This window comes from Eubalaena glacialis, chromosome 4 (genome assembly GCF_028564815.1).
Source record: "Eubalaena glacialis isolate mEubGla1 chromosome 4, mEubGla1.1.hap2.+ XY, whole genome shotgun sequence".
NCBI classification, from domain to species: Eukaryota; Metazoa; Chordata; class Mammalia; order Artiodactyla; family Balaenidae; genus Eubalaena; species Eubalaena glacialis.
Genome location: NC_083719.1, coordinates 9,604,364 through 9,625,147, shown reverse-complemented (window position 1 = coordinate 9,625,147; position 20,784 = coordinate 9,604,364). Strand labels below are relative to the sequence as shown.

At 40.7% G+C, this 20,784-nt stretch overlaps 1 protein-coding gene across 3 annotated transcripts in view; it reads left to right on the top strand.

Moving 5' to 3' along the window:
- The window catches only part of CTNND2 (catenin delta 2), a 975,434-nt gene that overhangs the window by 620,621 nt on the left and 334,029 nt on the right, over positions 1-20,784 (top strand). The gene's annotated exons all lie outside the window — the stretch shown is intronic.

The window sequence follows — 20,784 nt, the reverse complement described above, 5'->3', positions numbered from 1 at the left end:
CTCCAGCTCCATTTTTCTTTCTCAAGATTGCTTTGGCTATTCGGGGTCTTTTTCGTTTCCATACAGATTGTTCAATTTTTTGTTCTAGTTCTGTGAAAAATGCCAGTGGTAGTTTGACAGGGATTGCATTGAATCTGCAGATTGCTTTGGGTAGTAGAGTCATTTTCACAATGTTGATTCTTCCAATCCAAGAACATGGTATATCTCTCCATCTGTTTCTGTCATCTTTGATATCTTTCATCAGTGTCTTACAGTTTTCTGCATACAGGTGTTTTGTCTCCTTAGGTAGGTTTATTCCTAGGTATTTTATTCTTTTGGTTGCAGTGGTAAATGGGAGTGTTTCCTTAATTTCTCTTTCAGGTTTTCCATCATTAGTTTATAGGAATGCAGGATATTTCTGTGCATTACTTTTGTATCCTGACACTTTACCAAATTCATTGATTAGCTCTAGTAGTTTTCTGCTAGCATCTTTAGGATTCTCTATGTATAGTATCATGTCATCTGCAAACAGTGACAGTTTTACTTCTTTTCTGATTTGGATTCCTTTTATTTCTTTTTCTTCTCTGATTGCTGTGGTTAAACCTTCCAAAACTATGTTGAATAATAGTGGTGAGACTGGGCAACCTTGTCTTGTTCCTCATCTTAGTGGAAATGGATTCAGTTTTTCACCATTGAGAATGATGTTGGCTGTGGTTTGTCATATATGGCCTTTATTATGTTGAGGTAAGTTCCCTCTATGCCTACTTTCTGGAGGGTTTTTATCATAAATGGGTGTTGAATTTTGTTGAAAGCTTTTTCTGCATCTATTGAGATTATTATATGGTTTTTATCCTTCAATTTGTTAATGTGGTGTATCACATTGATTGATTTGTGTATATTGAAGAATCCTTGCATTCCTGAGATAAACCCCACTTGATCATGGTGTATGATCCTTTTAATGTGCTGCTGGATTCTGTTTGCTAGTATTTCGTTGAGGATATTTGCATCTATGTTCATCAGTGCTATTGGCCTGTAGTTTTCTTTTTTTGTGACATCTTTGTCTGGTTTTGGTATCAGAGTGATGTTGGCCTCATAGATGAGTTTGGGAGTGTTCCTCCCTCTGCAATATTTTGGAAGAGTTTGAGAAGGATAGGTGTTAGCTCTTCTCTAAATATTTGATAGAATTCACCTATGAAGCCATTTGGTCCTGGGCTTTTGTTTGTTGGAAGATTTTTAATCACAGTTTCAATTTCAGTGCTTGTGATTGGTCTGTTTATATTTTCTATTTCTTCCTGGTTCAGTCTCGGCAGGTTGTGCTTTTCTAAGAATTTGTCCATTTCTTCCAGGTTGTCCAATTTATTGGCATATAGTTGCTTGTTGTAGTCTCTCATGATCGTTTGTATTTCTGCAGTGTCAGTTGCTACTTCTCCTTTTTCATTTCTAATTCTATTAATTTGAGTCTTCTCCCTTTTTTTCTTGAAGAGTCTGGCTAATGGTTTATCAATTTTGTTTATCTTCTCAAAGAACCAGCTTTTGGTTTTATTGATCTTTGCTATTGATCTTTATTTCTCTTTAATTTATTTCTGATCTGATCTTTATGATTTCTTTCCTTCTGCTAACTTTGGGGGTTTTTCTTGCTCTTCTTTCTCTAATTGCTTTAGGTGTAAGGTTAGGTTGTTAATTTGAGATTTTTCTTGTTTATTGAGGTAGGATTGTATTTCTATAAACTTCCCTCTTAGAACTGCTTTTGCTGCATCCCATAGGTTTTGGGTCGTCGTGTTTTCATTGTCATTTGTTTGTATTTATCTTTTGATTTCCTCTTTGATTTCTTCAGTGATCTCTTCGTTATTTAGTAACATATTATTTAGCCTCCATGTGCTTGTGTTTTTTACGGTATTTTTCCTGTAATTGATATCTAGTCTCATAGCGTTGTGGTTGGAAAAGATGCTTGATACTATTTCAGTTTTCTTAAATTTACCAAGGCTTGATTTGTGACCCAAGGTACGGTCTGTCCTGGAGAATGTTCCATGAGCACTTGAGAAGAAAGTGTATTCTGTTGTTTTTGGATGGAATGTCCTATAAATATCAATTAATTCCATCTTGTTTAATGTATCTTTAAAGCTTGTGTTTCCTTATCTATTTTCATTTAGAATGATCTGTCCATTCGTGAAAGTGAGTATTAAAGTTCCCTACTATTACTGTGTTGCTGTCGATTTCCCCTTTTATGGCTGTTAACATTTGCCTTATATATTGAGGTGCTCCTATGTTGGGTGCATAAATATTTACAATTGTTATATTTTCTTCTTAGATGGATCCCTTGATCATTATATAGTGTCCTTCTTTGTCTCTTGTAATAGTCTTTATTTTAAAGTCTGTTTTGTCTGATATGAGAATTGCTACTCCAGCTTTCTTTTGATTTCCATTTGCATGGAATATCTTATTCCATCCCCTCACTTTCAGTCTGTATGTGTCCCTAGGTCTGAAGTGGGTCTCTTGTAGACAGCATATATACGGGTCTCGTTTTTGTATCCATTCAGCCAGTCTGTGTCTTTTGTTTGGAGCATTTAATCCATTTACCTTTAAGGTAATTATCGATATGTATGTTCCTATTACCATTTTCTTAATTGTTTTGGGTTTATTTTTGTAGGTCTTTTCCTTGTCTTGTGTTTCCTGCCTAGAGAAGTTCCTTTAACATTTGTTGTAAAGCTGGTTTGGGGATGCTGAATTCTCTTAGCTTTTGCTTAACTGTAAGGGTTTTAGTTTCTCCATTGAATCTGAATGAGATCCTTGCTGGGTAGAGTAATCTTGGTTGTAGGTTTTTCCCTTTCATCACTTTAAATATGTCCCGCCACTCCCTTCTGGATTGCAGAGTTTCTGCTGAAAGATCAGCTGTTAGCCTTATGGGGATTCCCTTGTATGTTATTTGTCCCTTTTCCCTTGCTGCTTTTAATATTTTTTCTTTGTATTTAATTTTTGATAGTTTAATATGTGTCTTGGTGTGTTTCTCCTTGAATTTATCCTGTATGAGACTCTCTGCACTTCCTGGACTTGATTGACTATTTCCTTTCCCACGTTAGGGAAGTTTTCAACTATAATCTCTTGAAATACTTTCTCAATCCCTTTCTTTTTCTCTTCTTCTTCTGGGACCCCTATAATTCGAATGTTGGTGCATTTAATGTTGTCCCAGAGGTCTCTGAGACTGTCCTCAATTCTTTTTATTCTTTTTTCCTTTTTCTGCTCTGTGGTAGTTATTTCCACTATTTTATCTTCCAGGTCACTTATCCGTTCTTCTGCCTCAGTTATTCTGCTATTGATTCCTTTTAGAGAATTTTCAGTTTCATTTATTATGGTGTTCATCATTTTTTGTTTGCTCTTTAGTTCTTCTGGGTCCTTGTTAAACATTTCTTGTTTTTTCTCCATTCTATTTCCAAGATTTTGGATCATCTTTACTATCATTACTCTGAATTCTTTTTCAGGTAGACTGCCTAGTTCCTCTTCCTTTGTTTGGTCTCGTGGGTTTTTACCTTGCTTCTTCATCTGCTGCATATTTCTCTGTCTTCTCATTTTTCTTAACTTACTGTGTTTGGGGTCTCCTTTTCACAGGCTGCAGGTTCATAGTTCCTGTTGTTTTTGGTGTCTGCCCCCAGTGGGTAAGGGTGGTTCAGTGGGTTGTGTAGGCTTCCTGTGGAGGGGGCTGGTGCCTGTGTTCTGGTGGATGAGGCTGGATCTTGTCTTTCTGGTGGGCAGGACCACGTCCTGTGGTGTGTTTTGGGATGTCTGTGAACTTAGTATGATTTTAGGCAGCCTCTCTGCACATGGGTGGCGTTGTGTTCCTGTCTTGCTAGTTGTTTGGCATGGGATGTCCAGCACTGTAGCTTGATGGTCGTTGAGTGGAGCTGGGTCTTAGCGTTGAGATGGAGATCTCTGGGAGAGCTCTCGCCTGTTGATGTTACGTGGGACCGGGAGGTCTCTGGTGGTCCAGTGTCCTGAACTCAGCTCTCCCACCTCAGAGGCTCAGGCCTGACACCTGGCCAGAGTACCAAGACCCTGTCAGCCACATGGCCAGGTATGTGGGGAGTTTCTTGCCTTTTGGGCAGTCTGAGGTCTTCTGCCAGCATTCAGTAGGTGTTCTGTAGGAGCTGTTCCATATGTAGATGTATTTTTGATGTATTTGTGGGGAGGAAGGTGATCTCCACATCTTACTCCTCCACCATCTTGAAGGTCCTCCCTCTTTTTTATTTTTGAAAATCTCTTTACTTTCTGGCTTTTTTTTTTTCTTTTTTGCTGATATTCTTATAATAATTTAATGAAGCAATGACTAGTTTTCTAGGGTTTTACAATTTATGTGAGTCTTTCAGAAGCATTCCATCCTTGAGTTTCAAATCATTCCCTGTGAAGTTTTCTAGGGGTTGTGAAGGGGCCTCCCTGACCAAAGAAGAAGAAGCCAAATTGGGGTAATGTTAACGACCCCCCCAAAATTCAGTGTATTGGCTTTTAAAATTTTATATTGGAGTGTAGTTGATTTACAATGTTGTGTTAGTTTCAGGTTTACAGCAAAGTGATTCAGTTATACATATACCTGTACCTATTCTTTTTCAGCTTCTTTTCCCATATGGGTTATTGCAGAGTGTTGAGTAGAGTTCCCTGTGCTCTATAGGAGGTCCTTATTATCTATTTTATATATTCTACTGTCTGGCTTAATAGAAGGCAGCTATGTTCTCATGCCTGCTTCTTTGTTTAGTCTGTTGTGATATATTTTGTTTGAAATATGGGAAGAAAATCTGGCCTCACATAGATATGTGATTGGAAAAGGAAGGATTATTTTCGTGGCTTTTTAGATAATTGTGGATATTCTTTGATACTACACCAAAACTCTGTATGTTATAGTCCCTTAAAGGTTAGTAGAAATAAGGAATTTTCAAATATAGCAATGAACTTTTTGGACTGTGTTACTTAAAATCCATTGCTCTATCTTGAATGGATCATGAATGTGTTGAATGGATCTCTTGCCCATGATGATGTTGGCATATGTTGCTGATTATGAAGATATTCTACATGTTGATACATTTTATTAAATGATATATTTTTTCGAGTTGTATTCGTTAGTATTACCAACAGTCTCATGAGAATGTCTTTAAGTACTGGGAAATGTTTAAATTCAAGGTGGCTGGTCCAGGTTTTCCCACGTTCTAATGTTTTCATGAACCTTTGAAGACTGTCAGTAACTTTCCTTGAAGGGGGAAGCTCCTTGTCATTGTGGTCCATAAGAAAATGCCTGCACATACCCAAGACTGCGTAACTGTAGCTTGTCTGTCAGTCTTTCTTTCACGTAAAATTAGTGTCCCACGCAAAGAGCAGCCAATTCATTTCACAACTCAACACACAAATATGTTTCTCCGGGAGAAAACCATTTTAAAGCAGAAGAGCCTTATCTGTATTTTCCACTTTATCACCCAGAATATTAAACAGAAGTGCAATCAAGGGTCAAGATTTAATAAAATTAATCAATTTTTACTGCTATGTCAAGGACAGTCTTAATTGGAACTGGCTTTTTTTTTTTACTGTGAGTATGTGACAACGAAGAATATAACGGCTCCAAGAACAGTTTGATGTCACTGGCTTGAATGCTGCAAAGGAAGGTACCAGCAATTTTACCCACCGTTGCTTCTGCAGCTTCAGTGGAAATGTCAACAAAGTTGAAAGTACAAATAAAATCTTAGTAGCAATCTGCCAGTAGTCTTATAGAGTCCCAGAATGGGGTTCCTGGACCGGATTTTGAGAACTGCCCCTCTAGATTAGCCCCGGTCTGTGCTGGTTTGAGGACTGCTTTCCCTCAAAGAGAATTATACAGAAAAACTCACAACTCTCCCCTGGGATATTTAAAACAAACAAACAAAAAACAAACTACACATTTCTTTGAGTAGTGTTTAATGCTTAAAGAAAAGGCAGTTATGTTCTGTATTTAGTAGTTTACATCATTCCTCTCTTTGAGATAGTGAGCAAATGTTTGGGTTGTTGGTTGCTTTTTCATTCATTCACACACTGCATATTAAGACCAAATATAAATTTTGAAATGTGTTCAGAATTTAGTTTTCCTTATTTGTGCACAGCGTGATGCTACCATTTTAATTTCTTTTAGCAATAGCATGTTTGCCTCATAAAAGAAACAGTAAAAAATGTACAGCCATCATGTTTGATTTGTTTATGATTCATTTCAGTTTAAATAATACATCTGATAAATTAGATAAAGATAAAGTTGCCTTTGGTACCTTGCAGTGAACGTGGGCTTGTCTAAGATAAAATGAATTATTTTATTCAAGTTTCTATTTCCATGCAGCACCTGAAGGAATATCTTAAGTGGAAACTCTATAGTGTAGAAAACTGAAGCTGTGTGAGTGCCACCTGTGTGACCTTGTCCCAGCCTGGGAAGGTGTCAGAAGAGGTCCTCCAGGGGCCAGGAGTAGAGTGGATATGAGCTTGAGTTTTGGAATCACAGATGCTTTGGTTTGCTCTGCTATTTATATCCGGGAGATGGCCTCAGTACTTAATTTTTCTAAGCATTTGTTTCTAGCTGTAAAATGGGGTAATGGTGGTGTGAACCCCTAACTGTAGATGACCCCCTGGCTACTATGAGCATTAAATAACTGTCAGTCTGAAAAGCCTCCCAGCACATTGGCTGGAACTCAGCGTATTAGTTTACTAGGGCTGCCATAGCAAAGTGCCAGAAACTGAGGGGCTTCCATGATAGAAATTGACTGTCTCCCAGTTCTGGAAGCTGGAAGTCTGAGATCAAGGTGTTGGCAAAGTCACGGTCCTTCTGAAGGCGCTAAGGGAGGATCCTCTAGTAGCTTCAGGAAACTCCAAACTGCACGTGGCGTTCTCCCTGTGTGCACATCTGTGCCCAAATGGCCCCTTGTTACGAGGACTCTAGCCAATCATACTGGATTAGGTGGACTCCATCCACCTTACTGCAGGATGACCTCAGATTAACTAACTGTGCCTAATAAAGACGCAGTAGTACTGAAGTACTGGGGGTTAGGACTTCAGCAGATGAATTGGGGGGGATACAGCTGAACCCATAACATTTAGTAAACCCTCAATAAATGTAAGGTTTTGCAATTGTTGTTTTGTTGTTATATTGCAATGCAGGTAACTCTTAAATGGTGAGTAGGAGAGGTTGGAACTGAGGACAGTTCTGAGGTTCTAGTTTTGACAACTACTGGATAGATACATAACTGCCATAATGACCGATGGAAACTCAAAAGAAGGAGCAGAGTCGGGGGGGAGGAGGGGGAAGTAGATGGGTCAAGGGTGTGCATTTTTTTGTAATTTAGGAACATTTTATATATCTGGTTGGTATATCAAGTAAAAATTGTAATGAAATCCTGAAGAAGAAACATGGGATTAAGGTAAAATTTTGCCAATCATCAGAAAATAAAAGTTTTGTCTATGTATTACGTACAGATGCTTTCATTCATTCCACAGACACTCATCAACTGCTTATTCTGTACCAGGCATTCAAATAATTTTTGTTGCAAGTTGTCAGGTATTTGGGGTGTTTGGGGAACTAACAAGTTGTAAAACTAGAGACATGTGTGGAGAAAAATGAATAGACTAGTGTGACAGTAGCCACAAGGGAATTCAAGAGATTCCTCTGGAGAAGTAGGTTGGAGCCAGGTAGTAGAGGACCAGATTTTTTTTCTGTAATTGTTTTCCTAAAGGCCATGGGAAAGCATTGAGGGCTTTGCGCAGGTAACTGGCATGCGCGAGGCTGTATTTTCGGAAGACTAATCTGGAAGTAATTGTGTAATGGATTGGAAGTGGTGGGCACTGGTACGGGGAACTCAGGAGATGATCAGATTCACCCACAGGAAAGGGATAAAACAGGGACCAATGAATAGGAGAAACCCATGGAGGAAATCATGATGGTATTTGGAGACTGAACGTAAACAGGGAGAGGGCAATTGAAATATACTCCAGAATTTCTAGCCTAGGATAATGGGAAAACCTGGTATTGCTGAAGAAGAATTGAGAAAGGGAAGTCCAGAGGGGAGACAGATTTGTGGGAAGAAGCCATTTGCCTTCAGTTGACATCACACACCGAGTGGAGGAATCCCACTCATCGGGAACCCGGGTCAGAAGCAACGACCCTGTGATGTCAGAGAAGAACCTGACACCAGCCATTAGACACATCGTTCCCTGAAGATGGCTCATACTTGATGCCTCTGTCTTAGCTTCTCTGCTAAGTATCCAACTTCTCTCTCTCCAGTAGCTTAACTTCGTCTGTCAGGACCCTAAGGTAGGCGAAATGTTAATTCCCTGGGACTCTGCTCCGATCGACAGCACCACTGAACCGCACAAAACCAGCTGCCATCACACGTCCCATATTTGGGGCCCAGCGTATCCTGCTTTACTTTATTAAGTTAAAGTAACAACTGAGGTTACTTTTTGTTAAACCCATAAGAGTCTTTTAAAAAGACTCAGATTTTCATTTATCTCTTTTCATGTGGAAGAGGGGTCTCAGCATGAGGGATGACGTCAGAGATTACGTAGGAAGACCAATGTTGGGAAAAACAGATGTTCTCAATGGAACGTATCCTTTTATATGATCCTTTTATAGTTTTTAAAAAGCCCTCTCTGAAGGTCAATTCTGGTTGCATTCAGGATCATTTGTTCATCTGACATCATGAAATTAGGGGTGTTTATTCATATGAGGTCACGTATGTATGGATAAAATGTAACTCTCAAAATAAAAGTGATCATTTGAAGGAATAAAGACATGGTGGAAGTAGAAATGGTCCAAGACAAGTCATCATCTTTATTGTTGAAACTGAAGATGGGTGTGGAATGCACTATCATTGACTACGTGAGCAGCAAATCCAAAGTGCTGAGAAGAAAGACATAGTCACGTGTGGTTAGTGGAGCTCTTCTTGGGCCAGAGCATCCCGTTAGATACCTCCTAGGCAGTTCTAAACAAAATTAAAAAGCTACTTTTGTTCTCATATAGCTTACAATCTGGTTTAAGGGATGAGATGCAAATTTAAGTTACTTAAAGAGACTTAGGCAGTAAGAGAGTGGATCTTGGCTCACGAGTAGGGGAAAGTGCTACAAATGAATATTGTAAAACCATGTGAAAATGGAGATACACTCCAGGAGTGTGCAGTAGACACTCATCAGTTTCTGTGTCCAGAATAATAGTTCCCTCTCTTCTGGAAAAGGTGTATCTCTGTGCTCCATCCACGTGGTTGCCAGGGGAGCAGCCGTTTTCTGAGGCTGCGGGAGGATGGTGACTTGTTCCAGTGGCGACCAATCAGGGACTCCCTCCTGCTGACAGTGATGCCCCACGATTCAGCACCTCGCCCTGGTGGAGCCATGGCAGCCGTTCCCTGGAAATTCTGGACTCGGGACCAGAAAGGGTGATGTGCATTTATCTCTGGTGGTGAAAAGTGAGGAGCCAGAAGCAGGGGAGTCCTTAGAAGAGATGAGGGGCAGCCTTTGGAGAGAAGCAGCAATGGGGACCTGGGGGAGAGGGGCCCTGAGGCTCCTTTGGAGCCTGCTCTCTTGGAGGTTACTGAAGCCCGATGATAAAGTCCCCTGGCCTGGGGAGCCACTGTTGTTGTTTGCTTGCATGTTGTTTTTTTCCTCTTGTGTTGTTGTCACTTGCAACCAAAGGATTCTGATGAATACAGAAGCGCACCTCAGAACCTGATCTGCAGGAGAATTGAGTCTGTCCTCATCGTGCACTCTTTGGAGAGCGAGGGGTTGCTCTCTTGTGAGTGGGCTATGAATAACTTTCCCAGGGCTCAACTGGTGTTCTTTTGACCGAATCCAGTTTGATAAAGAAGATGCCAGATGCCATATGCATTAGAATGTGTAGAATGTTTTCATTGTGCTACTAAGTAGTTGCTCTCCCTTTGAGAAATGGCATCAGAGCCCGAGGTCAGAATATGGGCACCTAGGAGCATCTGAGTGAAAAGGTAACAGACAGGATATATTTTATTCCTGTCGTGGACGTCTGATGGTCCCCTGCATTGTGTCAGGTACTGTGTGAGGTGCTCGGGATGCTAAGAATAACACAGGTTCCGTTCTTCAGGCACTCAGAGCCACGTAAACAGATGACAACCCCAGGATCTGATGAGACTAGAGGTGTGCAGACAGTGACGTGGGAACACGGCCAAGGAGGAGGTCAGGTCAGGGAGGCTTCCAGGCAAGGGGGAGCATCCGGGCTGAGACTGGCAGGCTGTCTCTAGCTAGACAGAGGGGACCGTTAACTATAAAGGCACGTGGTCACTTTTAGGGCAACAGAGCAAGAAGAATGGTGTAAGAAGCAGAACTGATGATTTTTTTTAAAAGCCTAGAATATATCAGAGATACAGAAATTAAATTAAAGCTATATCTTTGCAACTATTTTATGACTTTATATCCTAATTCTGAATCTAAAAGTATGCTATTGCTGAAAGGATATACAACATCTTAGCAAATGTATTTTCTGGAAAAAATATAACACAACACATAGTTTTTCCATTTAAACTGTGTCATCTGTTAACTACTAAAATTAATGGAATATGGACTGTATAATCTGATACTTTATTATGAATCTGACATCGACACGTAAAATTCTTTGAAAGACAGAAAGGACTTCTATCATCGGATCATCTCCTCTTCATTATTTCTTACTTTTACCAAGTAATAAAAGCAAGGCACAAAGAGCACGGATGGTATCTTCAAGCTCCTAGGAAGACTGCTCTAGACGAATGATTTTTAAGCTGCAGGTTGCAACTGATAGGTAAAGGTCTTGAAATCAATTTTGTAAAACGAGAGTCAGAGAGAAAGAGAATATGACAGAATGGAAGAGGTCAGATTTCATCATGTATAGTAGGCATAAAGTTTCATGACTTTTTTGTTCATTTATATACCCAGTGAATATCTAATAAATATAAATATGTATATATATGTGTGTACATGTACATAAGCTCTGGCTGCCAAGCAAAATGTATTTCTTAGCAAAGGTTGCAGGAAAAAAGTGGCGAAACCAGTAGTGGTCTGGGCACTGTGTCCCAGCGGAAGTGAGGTCAGCTGACGGCTCAGCGGCTTGGGAAACAGCAGGATTCTTAGAATTCCAGATGGATGCTCAGGGCAAGGTGACTCCTGACCACCTTCAGGCCAGCATCTCGGCATCTCATTACCGCATAGGCCCGCGGCTCACCTCCCCACCCGCAGGCTCCCCTCCTGCTGGTACCTCATCTGGACTTGTCCTCCTTCTCCCCTCTGACCACCCTGCTTTCACCAGGCAACCTGGCGATTCAGACCAGTTTGGTGATCTCTCTTCTCTAGCGCTGGCCAAAGTTGGGACCCCTAAAAGCCACACCTGAGACAAAGACTTGGATGCAAGCGGGAGAGTGAGTCAGGGAAGGAGGGAAAATAACCTAAGCATTGACCATCAAGGTCACTGCCTTTGGCGCTGAGTGAGGGGTTGAATTCTATGAAGCAGACGAATGCTTCCCCTAGTGGTCCAGGGAGGTGGGCTGTTTATCCACCGGCTTTCATTGGTTGTGGGTTGCCTGGGGTCATTAACTTCCCTGCGCTTCTGGGCTGTGCTTACTTGCAGCCAAGTGGGCTGCCGGGGTTTTGGTGACGGCCCCAGGCAGAAAGTACAAGACCATGGCAGATACTCCTGTGTCATCTGAACTCACAGAGAAACGTCCCCGGCAGCAGTGGCTGAAATTAGAGGTTGGCCATGAGACACCAAGAAGCTTCTGCTCTGCCCTGTATGGCTCTCATGTCTGTCACACGATTTGGATTCGGGCGCTTTTCATCTAGTGAAATAACAAAAGAGGAGTGGAGTCCAGCATCCTGAGTCCTAACACAGCCTGCTCCTTCCAGGATCGCCACACTGACCCCACCGCAGATTTTAGTTTGCAAACTTTCTGGCTTGTTCTTCTTCAGTTGGACTAGTTTATCTGATACTCCCTGGAGTGTCCACATTTTTGTAGTATTAAAAAACTGTATTTACAAACAAAAATTATTTGTTTTCTACACAAAAGAAATATTCTTTCTATCTGACTTGAATTATTTATGTCTCTTGGAAGAAGGCTGAACATAAAGGTTCATTTACATCCCTGGCTTCTCATCACTTAGGAATCCAGTAGTAAAGGCAGCCTGGGAATTGCAGATGCTGAGAACGGGAAGGATAAATCACCAAGAACTCTGGTCCCTCATGGAGAAGAGGCCCATACTGAGATGAGCTTTTCCAGAGCACACGTATATCAGGCTGGTCTATTAGGAAATGAGGATTTGAACCCAGGTGTTTCCATAAACGTAGAGAAGATTTAGTGCCTTTGTGTCTGCCTCTGCTTTGATTAGGTTTCAACATTTTCTTCGAACCTCAGTGGAATTTAGAAGTGGCGAAATCCTAATTACAGACTTGTCAGATTTATAAGCAAATATGTGCCATGTGTGGTTTCCCAGAATTCACTTTAATAGGCATAGATGGTTTGACTAATTGCACACACGTAGTGGAGAAGCAGGGAGGTTTTCGTTATCCTAATTAGCCCTCCGTGTCTCCTGGGACCCATGACAAGATGATGTCTTGAGCTGATTGCTGTTGTGGATGTAAAAATAAGTGCTTTGCCATCCACTTCGCTACCTGATCATCGAAATAAGTGTTTGCTCTTTGGAGGTGTCAGGCCCTTTTCCCGTCTATTCTCTTCCTACACGATGAGGGTGGCAACTTGGGAGCCTGAAACCAGGTGTTACTTCTCTACCACCCAAGAGCCATTGCTGCCTTGCAAATTCATTTACAAATAGAAGAGGAGAATTTTCAACGTAAAACCCTCTGTTTGATGGGCAACAAGCTCAGTCATGATCTTATTCCTGTTTCTCGTTGCAGCCTTCTCTTTTATTAACACCCCTCTACTGCAGCGCTAAGCTATACCCACAGACGATCGATATCAATCCCCTCAGTGAACCCGCTGTCTCTCATTTAGGAGCCTTTAGGCAACGCTGCTTCTCTATGTGAAATGCCTTCCTGCCCCCTCTTTGTCAACAACCGTGACATTTAGAACTGTGCTCAAATGCCATCTCTTCCAGGAAGCTCTCCTTGATTCTCAGCCTGGATGAGGTGCCCCTTATAGCCCAACACACTCTGTACTACACTTTCTGGCTTACTGCTTCTGTCCCTGCCAGGCAAGCATCCTGCTTTAAAGCCCTGTCTGTGTCTTATTTAGTGGTGTTCCCAGAACCTAGCACAGGGCCAGGCAAGTAGTAGGGACCGAAATGGACATACTTGCTTTACTGGGGTTTCCACATTTAGCAGCGTCTGAAGTTACAATGTCCCGAACACCCCGCAAGGAACCCTTATATCTTACAGCATAGAAGTTGCTGTAGATTTATATATTTTTCATTGCACAGTCGCGTATAATCAACCTGAAATATGATAATGTCCAAATTGCCCTATCCACTGTTTCTGACTGTTTTAAAAAAAGCTAGTTCTTACCCCTCAGTCCCTTCCTGCCTTCCAGGATATTTCATTTCCCTAATGAGCATCAATTAGCCTACCTCCATGGTACCTTAAATATTAGGCTATCACCGTTAATTTGCCCAATGCTTATGGCAGGCAGAACTAGATATGTCAAAAGAGCTGTATACAGCCAAGCCCATTCTATAGGTTCATGTAAACTTAATAAGTATCTGATGGCTGACAGCCTGTATAATAATTAACACACATACACACGTACAACACACAAAGAAGGACTGATTTACATCACAAGGATTTTAATTAGAATTTTATTTGGATAATTGACATGGTGTTAAAATTAATTAGCAGTTCTTTTTCCTGAGTCATCTTTAAAGAAAGTTCTTGAAGGCACACTAGAAAACAGTTTATGAGCTGTTTCTGTACAAAAACAAGAACATGACTGTAGATGATTTGTAATATATCAGTGTCACTTAGTATTTGTGTTTCTTTTGGAATTCTGATCTCATAGGGCTTTAAATATACAGCAGGTGGTTCCCATGCCACATCACCTTAAAATATTGGCATAATGTTTCATGCAAAAAGAGAAATGACCTGCAGCCATGAATCTTGCTTACAGTAACATAATAACTTAGAATGCATTGAATTATTTGTGTTATATCTGAATGATGTCTGACATGGTCCAGAAACCAGCACAGCATATTTTTCTCTAATTCATAATGAAAAAACACATTGTAAAGTATAATACACATTGGCAGATAAATTATTTTCTGTTACAAAATAAAAATAAAAATACAAACGACAGCCCAGGAAAATGGGTAATTTGCACTGACTGTATCAATTGATTGATGTGAAGTTTTTATTCTGATATAACACTTCAGTACAGTTTTTAGAACTGGTCCAGTGATTTAAATTATAATTGAGGAAAATCAAGTCATCTTAGTCTTATGCTGGAAAATGAGGCATATTCACTTTCCTGAAAAATGAAACTCACTTGAAATGCAACTCTCGGAATTGTCTGTCCCCCAGCACTTCTTGCATGTTAATGGGAATTTTAAACCATCCTCTGCAGTGCCATGAAGGTTGTGTATGGCCCACTCTTTATTACACTGAGAAATAAGCAGGACATCACCGTACAGCCCTAGGAATGTCATTCACATATGTGTGTCCATAAACTGCTTTGTTCGTTTGTGACATTTATATCATCATCTCTATGAGTCAGGCTTCTCCAAAGAAACAGAGCCAACAGGATGTATAGATAAAGAGAGATTTATTTTAGGAATTGGCTCATGTAATTGTGAAGTGTGGGCAAATCCAAAATCTGCAGGGTAGGTCATCAGGCTGGAGACCCAGGGAAGAGTTGTGATTTGAGTCCAAAGGCAGTCTGCTGGCAGAATTCCCTCTCCTTCCCAGAAAGTCAATCTTTTTCTTTTCAGACCTTCAGCTGATTTGATGAGGCCCACCCAGATTATGGAGAGCAATCTGCTTTGCTCAAAGTCTGCTGAATTGAAAGTTTGTCTCGTCTAAAAAATACCTTCACAGAAACATCTGGGATAATGTTTAGCCGAATATCTGAGTACCACGTTGACACATAAAATTAACCATAACAACATCATACTACATAGATATAGATATGGATATATAGATCCACCTAAACCTTGCTTTTTTGACTCAACCTTGTTGAGATTTATCCACATAAATGTATGTATACATACTTCATGCATTTTTTTCTGCTGTGTCGTATTCCATGGCATGCATAGACTGCAATGTATTTATCTGTTCTCTGATTGATAGATATTTAGATGGTTTCCACACTCTTCTTGGTGAACATTTAGCAAGTAAAGACTGTCCTTGTATGTGTGTCCTTGGACAAATGTGGGGCATTGAAATTGTTGGACCAAAGGGATGTGCATCTTCAAATTTAAGAGCTACCTTTCATTTGTCGTCTGAAATGGTTGTGCCAGTTGACACTCTCACTATCAGTTAACAACAGTTCCTATTTCACCCCATATGTGCCAACTCTTGGTATTGTCAGCCTTTTAAATCTTTGCCCATTTGATGGGTCTGTTGTTTCAATTTGCATTTCCTCAGTTATCCCTGAAGTTTAGCATCTTCAGAGTTGGTAGTTGTCTGAGAATTGCCTGTTCACACCCTTTCCCATTTTACTATTGGATTAAGAGTGAGGGTGCTGGAACCAGCACCTGAAGGTATTTTTTAGATGAGACTACTACCTGGGTGTAGATCCCACACCTCTAATTGTGCGCTCTTGTACAAATTTAATCTTGATTATCTGTAGTTTATCTTAATCTTTAAAATGAGACTAATACAATTATCTACCTTGTTAGAGTTGTATGTTCTTAATAAATTACAACACGTACAGTACTTAAATGGGCTTGGTGTTCAGTAAAGGAAAGCCATTATTAATAAAAATAGGAGATATTTATACATTCTTGATGTTATCTTGATTCTAATATATTCTCCCAACTTATGACATGTCTCTTAATGGGTTTTTTTTTTTTGCTTTTAAATTTTAATGTATTCATATTTTGTTCTTCCTATGTCTAAGAAATCCTCCCCTCAGCTAAGTTTATAGTATCATTCTCCTTTATTTTCTTATTAAAATATTTAAGATTTAATTCTTCAGATTTGTTCTCTAATGGATCTTGAACTTATTGTTGTGTATGGCGTGAAGTAGGGATCTAATTTTATTTTATTTTTCATATTAATATCAGTTTTTGGAAAGGCCCTTATTTTTCCAGCACCTTTGCCCCCTCTGATCTGTAATATTACCTCTGACTTTATAATGCGGCATCACATTATTTATCGGCATCCACCTATGCTCTCTTATTAACACTTACATCATGGTGTGTATTCGTAAAGATTTTTTTTTTTTTTTTTTTTTTGGTGGGATTATGAGTGATCGTATTTCTTTTTATTTATTTATTTATTTTTATATTTATTTTTGGCTGTGTTGGGTCTTCGTTTCTGTGCGAGGGCTTTCTCAAGTTGCGGCAAGCGGGGGCCACTCTTCATCGCGGTGCGCGGGCCTCTTCACTATCGCGGCCTCTCTTGTTGCGGAGCACGGGCTCCAGACGCACAGGCTCAGTAGTTGTGGCTCACGGGCCTAGTTGCTCCGCGGCATGTGGGATCTTCCCAGACCAGGGCTCGAACCCACGTCCCCTGCATTGGCAGGCAGATTCTCAACCACTGCGCCACCAGGGAAGCCCTCGTAAAGATTTCTAAAACCACGTTGTGCTTAACATATATGTACAGGCCTGCCTCCCCTCCCCCTCCCAGAAATACACCCCAGCTTTCAGTTCCCAACTACCTTCTTCATTCCTGTGGGCAGCAGGAGAGACCCCAGGGCTCATAGGAACTACTGAGGACCCAGGTTGGGAGGGGAGGGGAGGGGAGGGATGGATCAAGAGGAGGGAGCTTTATCTCAGGCCCCCCTGCTCAAAGGCACCAGTTCTAATGCTGTCATGCCCAGTCCTTGGAGAATGGCCACCTGCCTACTACTCCCTGGAGGGCAGAGGGGAAAATCCCCCTCTTTTTGGGTCCCTAAACCTAAGGGGCAGAAAGTATGGTCTAGCACCTCACACTAGCAGCCGTATCCTCCTGGTTTTCTCCTCTAGTCTTTTCTAGAACTCTTTTTCCTGGTCCAGAGAGAGTTCTGGTCTCTTCCTGGCATGATGTCAACTTGTGTTCCTCCCGGTTCTATGGCTCTCAGTAACTTCTCTAAACCAGGCTTGTGTTTGATTTACAAAGCCAAGTTTTTGTTTAGCATTCCAAAAGTCTTTTTTTTCTGTCCCTTCTTCCAATGAATGCACTCTGGCTGTCAGACTAGTGTATCCACTTCAAAAACTGTCTTTTGAAACCCAAAGTGGTTGTGAGCTTACATTGCACAAAGGGTGTAAGCTGTGTTCTTCCCTAATGCTCTGAAGCACCTACCTTTCAGTATTTCCTAAAGTTCTTAAATGTCCTAATATTTCCAATATTTCCTAAAATTCAAGGATGGACAATACAAGTCATCCAAAAATTAAATAATAATGATACGCATAAGAATACATTGCAAAGGAAAAAAAGCATACTAGAGGAGCATTACAAGCCATGTAGATTTTATTTGGTAACAGAATCAAAGACTAAAAAACTTATTACCCATTATGTGACTTTCCAATTCTAACCATTATAAACGAATTCTAAGATAGTGTCTTTTGATTTAATCCATACATACCAATGGCCACTTTATACTTCAGTCGTTGTTTTTAGGCCCAATTTAATTCTTTTCTTCTGCCACATGCTTGAACAACAATAGGAAATACTAGCAAGAATAGTCATTTCTTTTTCAAAGGAATGTTGTAAAATTCAGAGGATACAGATATGTGAAGTCTGTAACTGCAAAACTGCTCACCAAACAGAAGGCATTCCTCCCTAATTCGGTGGGTGGTCAGAGGGGAGATGTACATGGCAGGTGGGAGGGTTAATAAGCATAGGTGAGATCGTACCAAGAGTCAGACATCAGATGTACCTGTGAGCTTTGGTCTTCCTCTGTTCTTGTTCAGGAAAACTTTTAGACTGGGGCCTGTCAAAGAGAACCAGAGCTGGACAGCAGTTAAAGTGGCAAAACCAGATTTTATTCAGGAATTATTGCAACAGGGGCAAGGAGACCCCAATATAGACCTGAGCTCAATCCTGAATCCAAGAAATAGTGGGTATTTATAGCCAAGGAGTGGATGAGGAGGTCAGCGGGTGGGAAATTACTAAGAGACTGTGGAAAAAAGAAGAAAATTGTAAAGGTAACCACATTTTTGGAGGATTTTAAGACTAGCCATTGAAGATTAAATCAGGTGAGCTTGTTAGGTTGGCTCCAGGGACTTCATTTTTCACTCTTTCATCTTACAAAGATCTGAGGAGAAAAAAATGCTAGATTGCAACAAGTTTTAACATGAGTTTCCTGAGTTGTGAGTAAAAGTTCTGTGGCAAAGCTATATTAGTACTTGGAGGGCACAGTAGCAGGGATATTAATTGTTGTTAGTTAAGGTTGTAGTTAAATCTATATAGCAATTAAAAATTAAAAAGTAATAATTTGTCAGTATTACATTTACTCATGGTTCATTGTTCTATAGGTGTTAAATGCAAGTCCACTACTCATGAAAGTCTACTTTTTATCACAATTAACCGATTCCAAAAGAGATTAAGTCACACCCACCTGGGTGCCCTAAGTCAATGTTGATTCCTAGCACCTTGGAAGACACAACAGTCATACCATAAAAGTGGGCGCCTGGGAGTGCTGGCTTCAGGTCGTCACTACTGGTCCTCCATAAACCAAGACCGCAATGGGGGATTGAAGCTTATTAGAACCACTTTTTTTTTTCATTTTTTTATATAATTTTTATTGGAGTATAGTTGATTTACAGTGTTGTGTTAGTTTCAGGTGTACAGCAAAGTGAATCAGTTATACATATACATACATCCACTCTTTCTTAGATTTTTTTCCCATATAGGTCATTAAAGAGTATTGAGTAGAGTTCCCTGTGCTATACAGTAGGTCCTTATTAGTTATCTATTTTATTTTTTTAATTAATTTTTATTGGAGTATAGTTGCTTTACAGTGTTGTGTTAGTTTGTACTGTACAGCAAAGTATATATATATATCTGTCTCCCCTCTTTTTTGAATTTCCTTCCCATTTAGGTCACCACAGAGCATTGAGTAGAGTTTTCCCTGAGCTATACAGTCAGTTCTCATTAGTTATCTATTTTATACATAGTATCAGTAGTGTATATATGTCAATCCCAATCTCCCAATTCATCCCACCCTCCTCCTTCCCCCCTTGGTGTCCATACATTTTTTTCTCTACGTCTGTGTCTCTATTTCTGCTTTGCAAATAAGATCATCTATATCATTTTTCTAGATTCCACATATATGCATTAATATACCATATTTGTTTTTCTCTTTCTGACTTACTTCACTCTGTATGACAGTCTCTAGGTCCACCACTTTTTAACAGGTGCTTTTAAAAGAGTGCTTTTTGAAAGGACACATGATTCTCTGGCTCATAACATTCGCCAAATCAGGTATTTCTTTCTAGAAGGGAGAGTAGTATACCAATGCCCAACCCTCTTGAGTCTCCCTATTAAGAATACCTTCTTTGGTGATTTAAAAATCAGTATTTTTAGGGCTCTGAAACTACTTGGTATGATACTTTAATGGTGGGTACATGTCACTATACATTTGTCGAAACCCATAGGTTGTACGTCATCAAGAGTGAACCCGGGGCTTCCCTGGTGGCGCGGTGGTTGAGAATCTGCCTGCTAATGCAGGGGACACGGGTTCGAGCCCTGGTCTGGGAAGATCCCACATGCCGCGGAGCAACAGGGCCCGTGAGCCACAACTGCTGAGCCTGCGTGTCTGGAGCCTGTGCTCCGCAACAAGAGAGGCCACGATAGTGAGAGGCCCGCGCACCGCGATGAAGAGTGGCCCCCGCTTGCCGCAACTAGAGGAAGCCCTAGCACAGAAACAAAGACCCAACACAGCCAAATAAATAAATAAATAAAACTCTACCATGAATGTAAAAAAAAAAAAAAAAAAAAAAAACAAGAGTGAACCCGGCTGTAAACTGTGGACTTTGGGTGATTATGATGTGTCAGCATTGGCTCAACGTTTGTAACAGATGCTGCCACTCTGGGGGGGACTTTGATAACCAGAGATGCTATGCAGGGGTGGGGGCAGGGGTCGTAGAGGAAATCTCTGTACCTTCCACTCAGTTTTGCTAATGAACCTAAAACTCTCTAAAAAACAAAGTCTATTAAAAAACAAGAACAATTCAGTATTTGTTTAATATCTGCTTCATGCCCGTCACCCCGCTGGGTGTTGGTGTAGAAAGGTTGGAAACATCAGGCAGAAGGCTTGACTTGCCACCTCTTGAGCATCCAAGAATGTTGACTGCTGCTGCTGATGGGACTGAGCTCCCTAGCCCATAACCCCTGCCCCATGCTGAGTGCCCAGCTCACAGCCAACCCCACCAGCTTGTCGGCCGTGGTCATGAACCATCTGAAGAGAGGATTCTCCAACCCCGGCTGAGTCTCCCCACATGACACAGCCTGGAGCAGAGATGATCTGTCCCTGCTGAGCCCTGTCCAATTAGATTTGTGAGCAGAATAAATGATTGTTGTTTCAAACTACTGAGTGTTGGAGTATTTGTTAGGCACTATGTTATGGGCTGAATTGTGTCCCCCCAAATTCATGCTTTGAGGACGTACCCCCCAGGATCTCAGAATGTGACTGCATTTGGACATAGGGTCTTTGAGAAGTGATTAAGTTTAAATGAGGT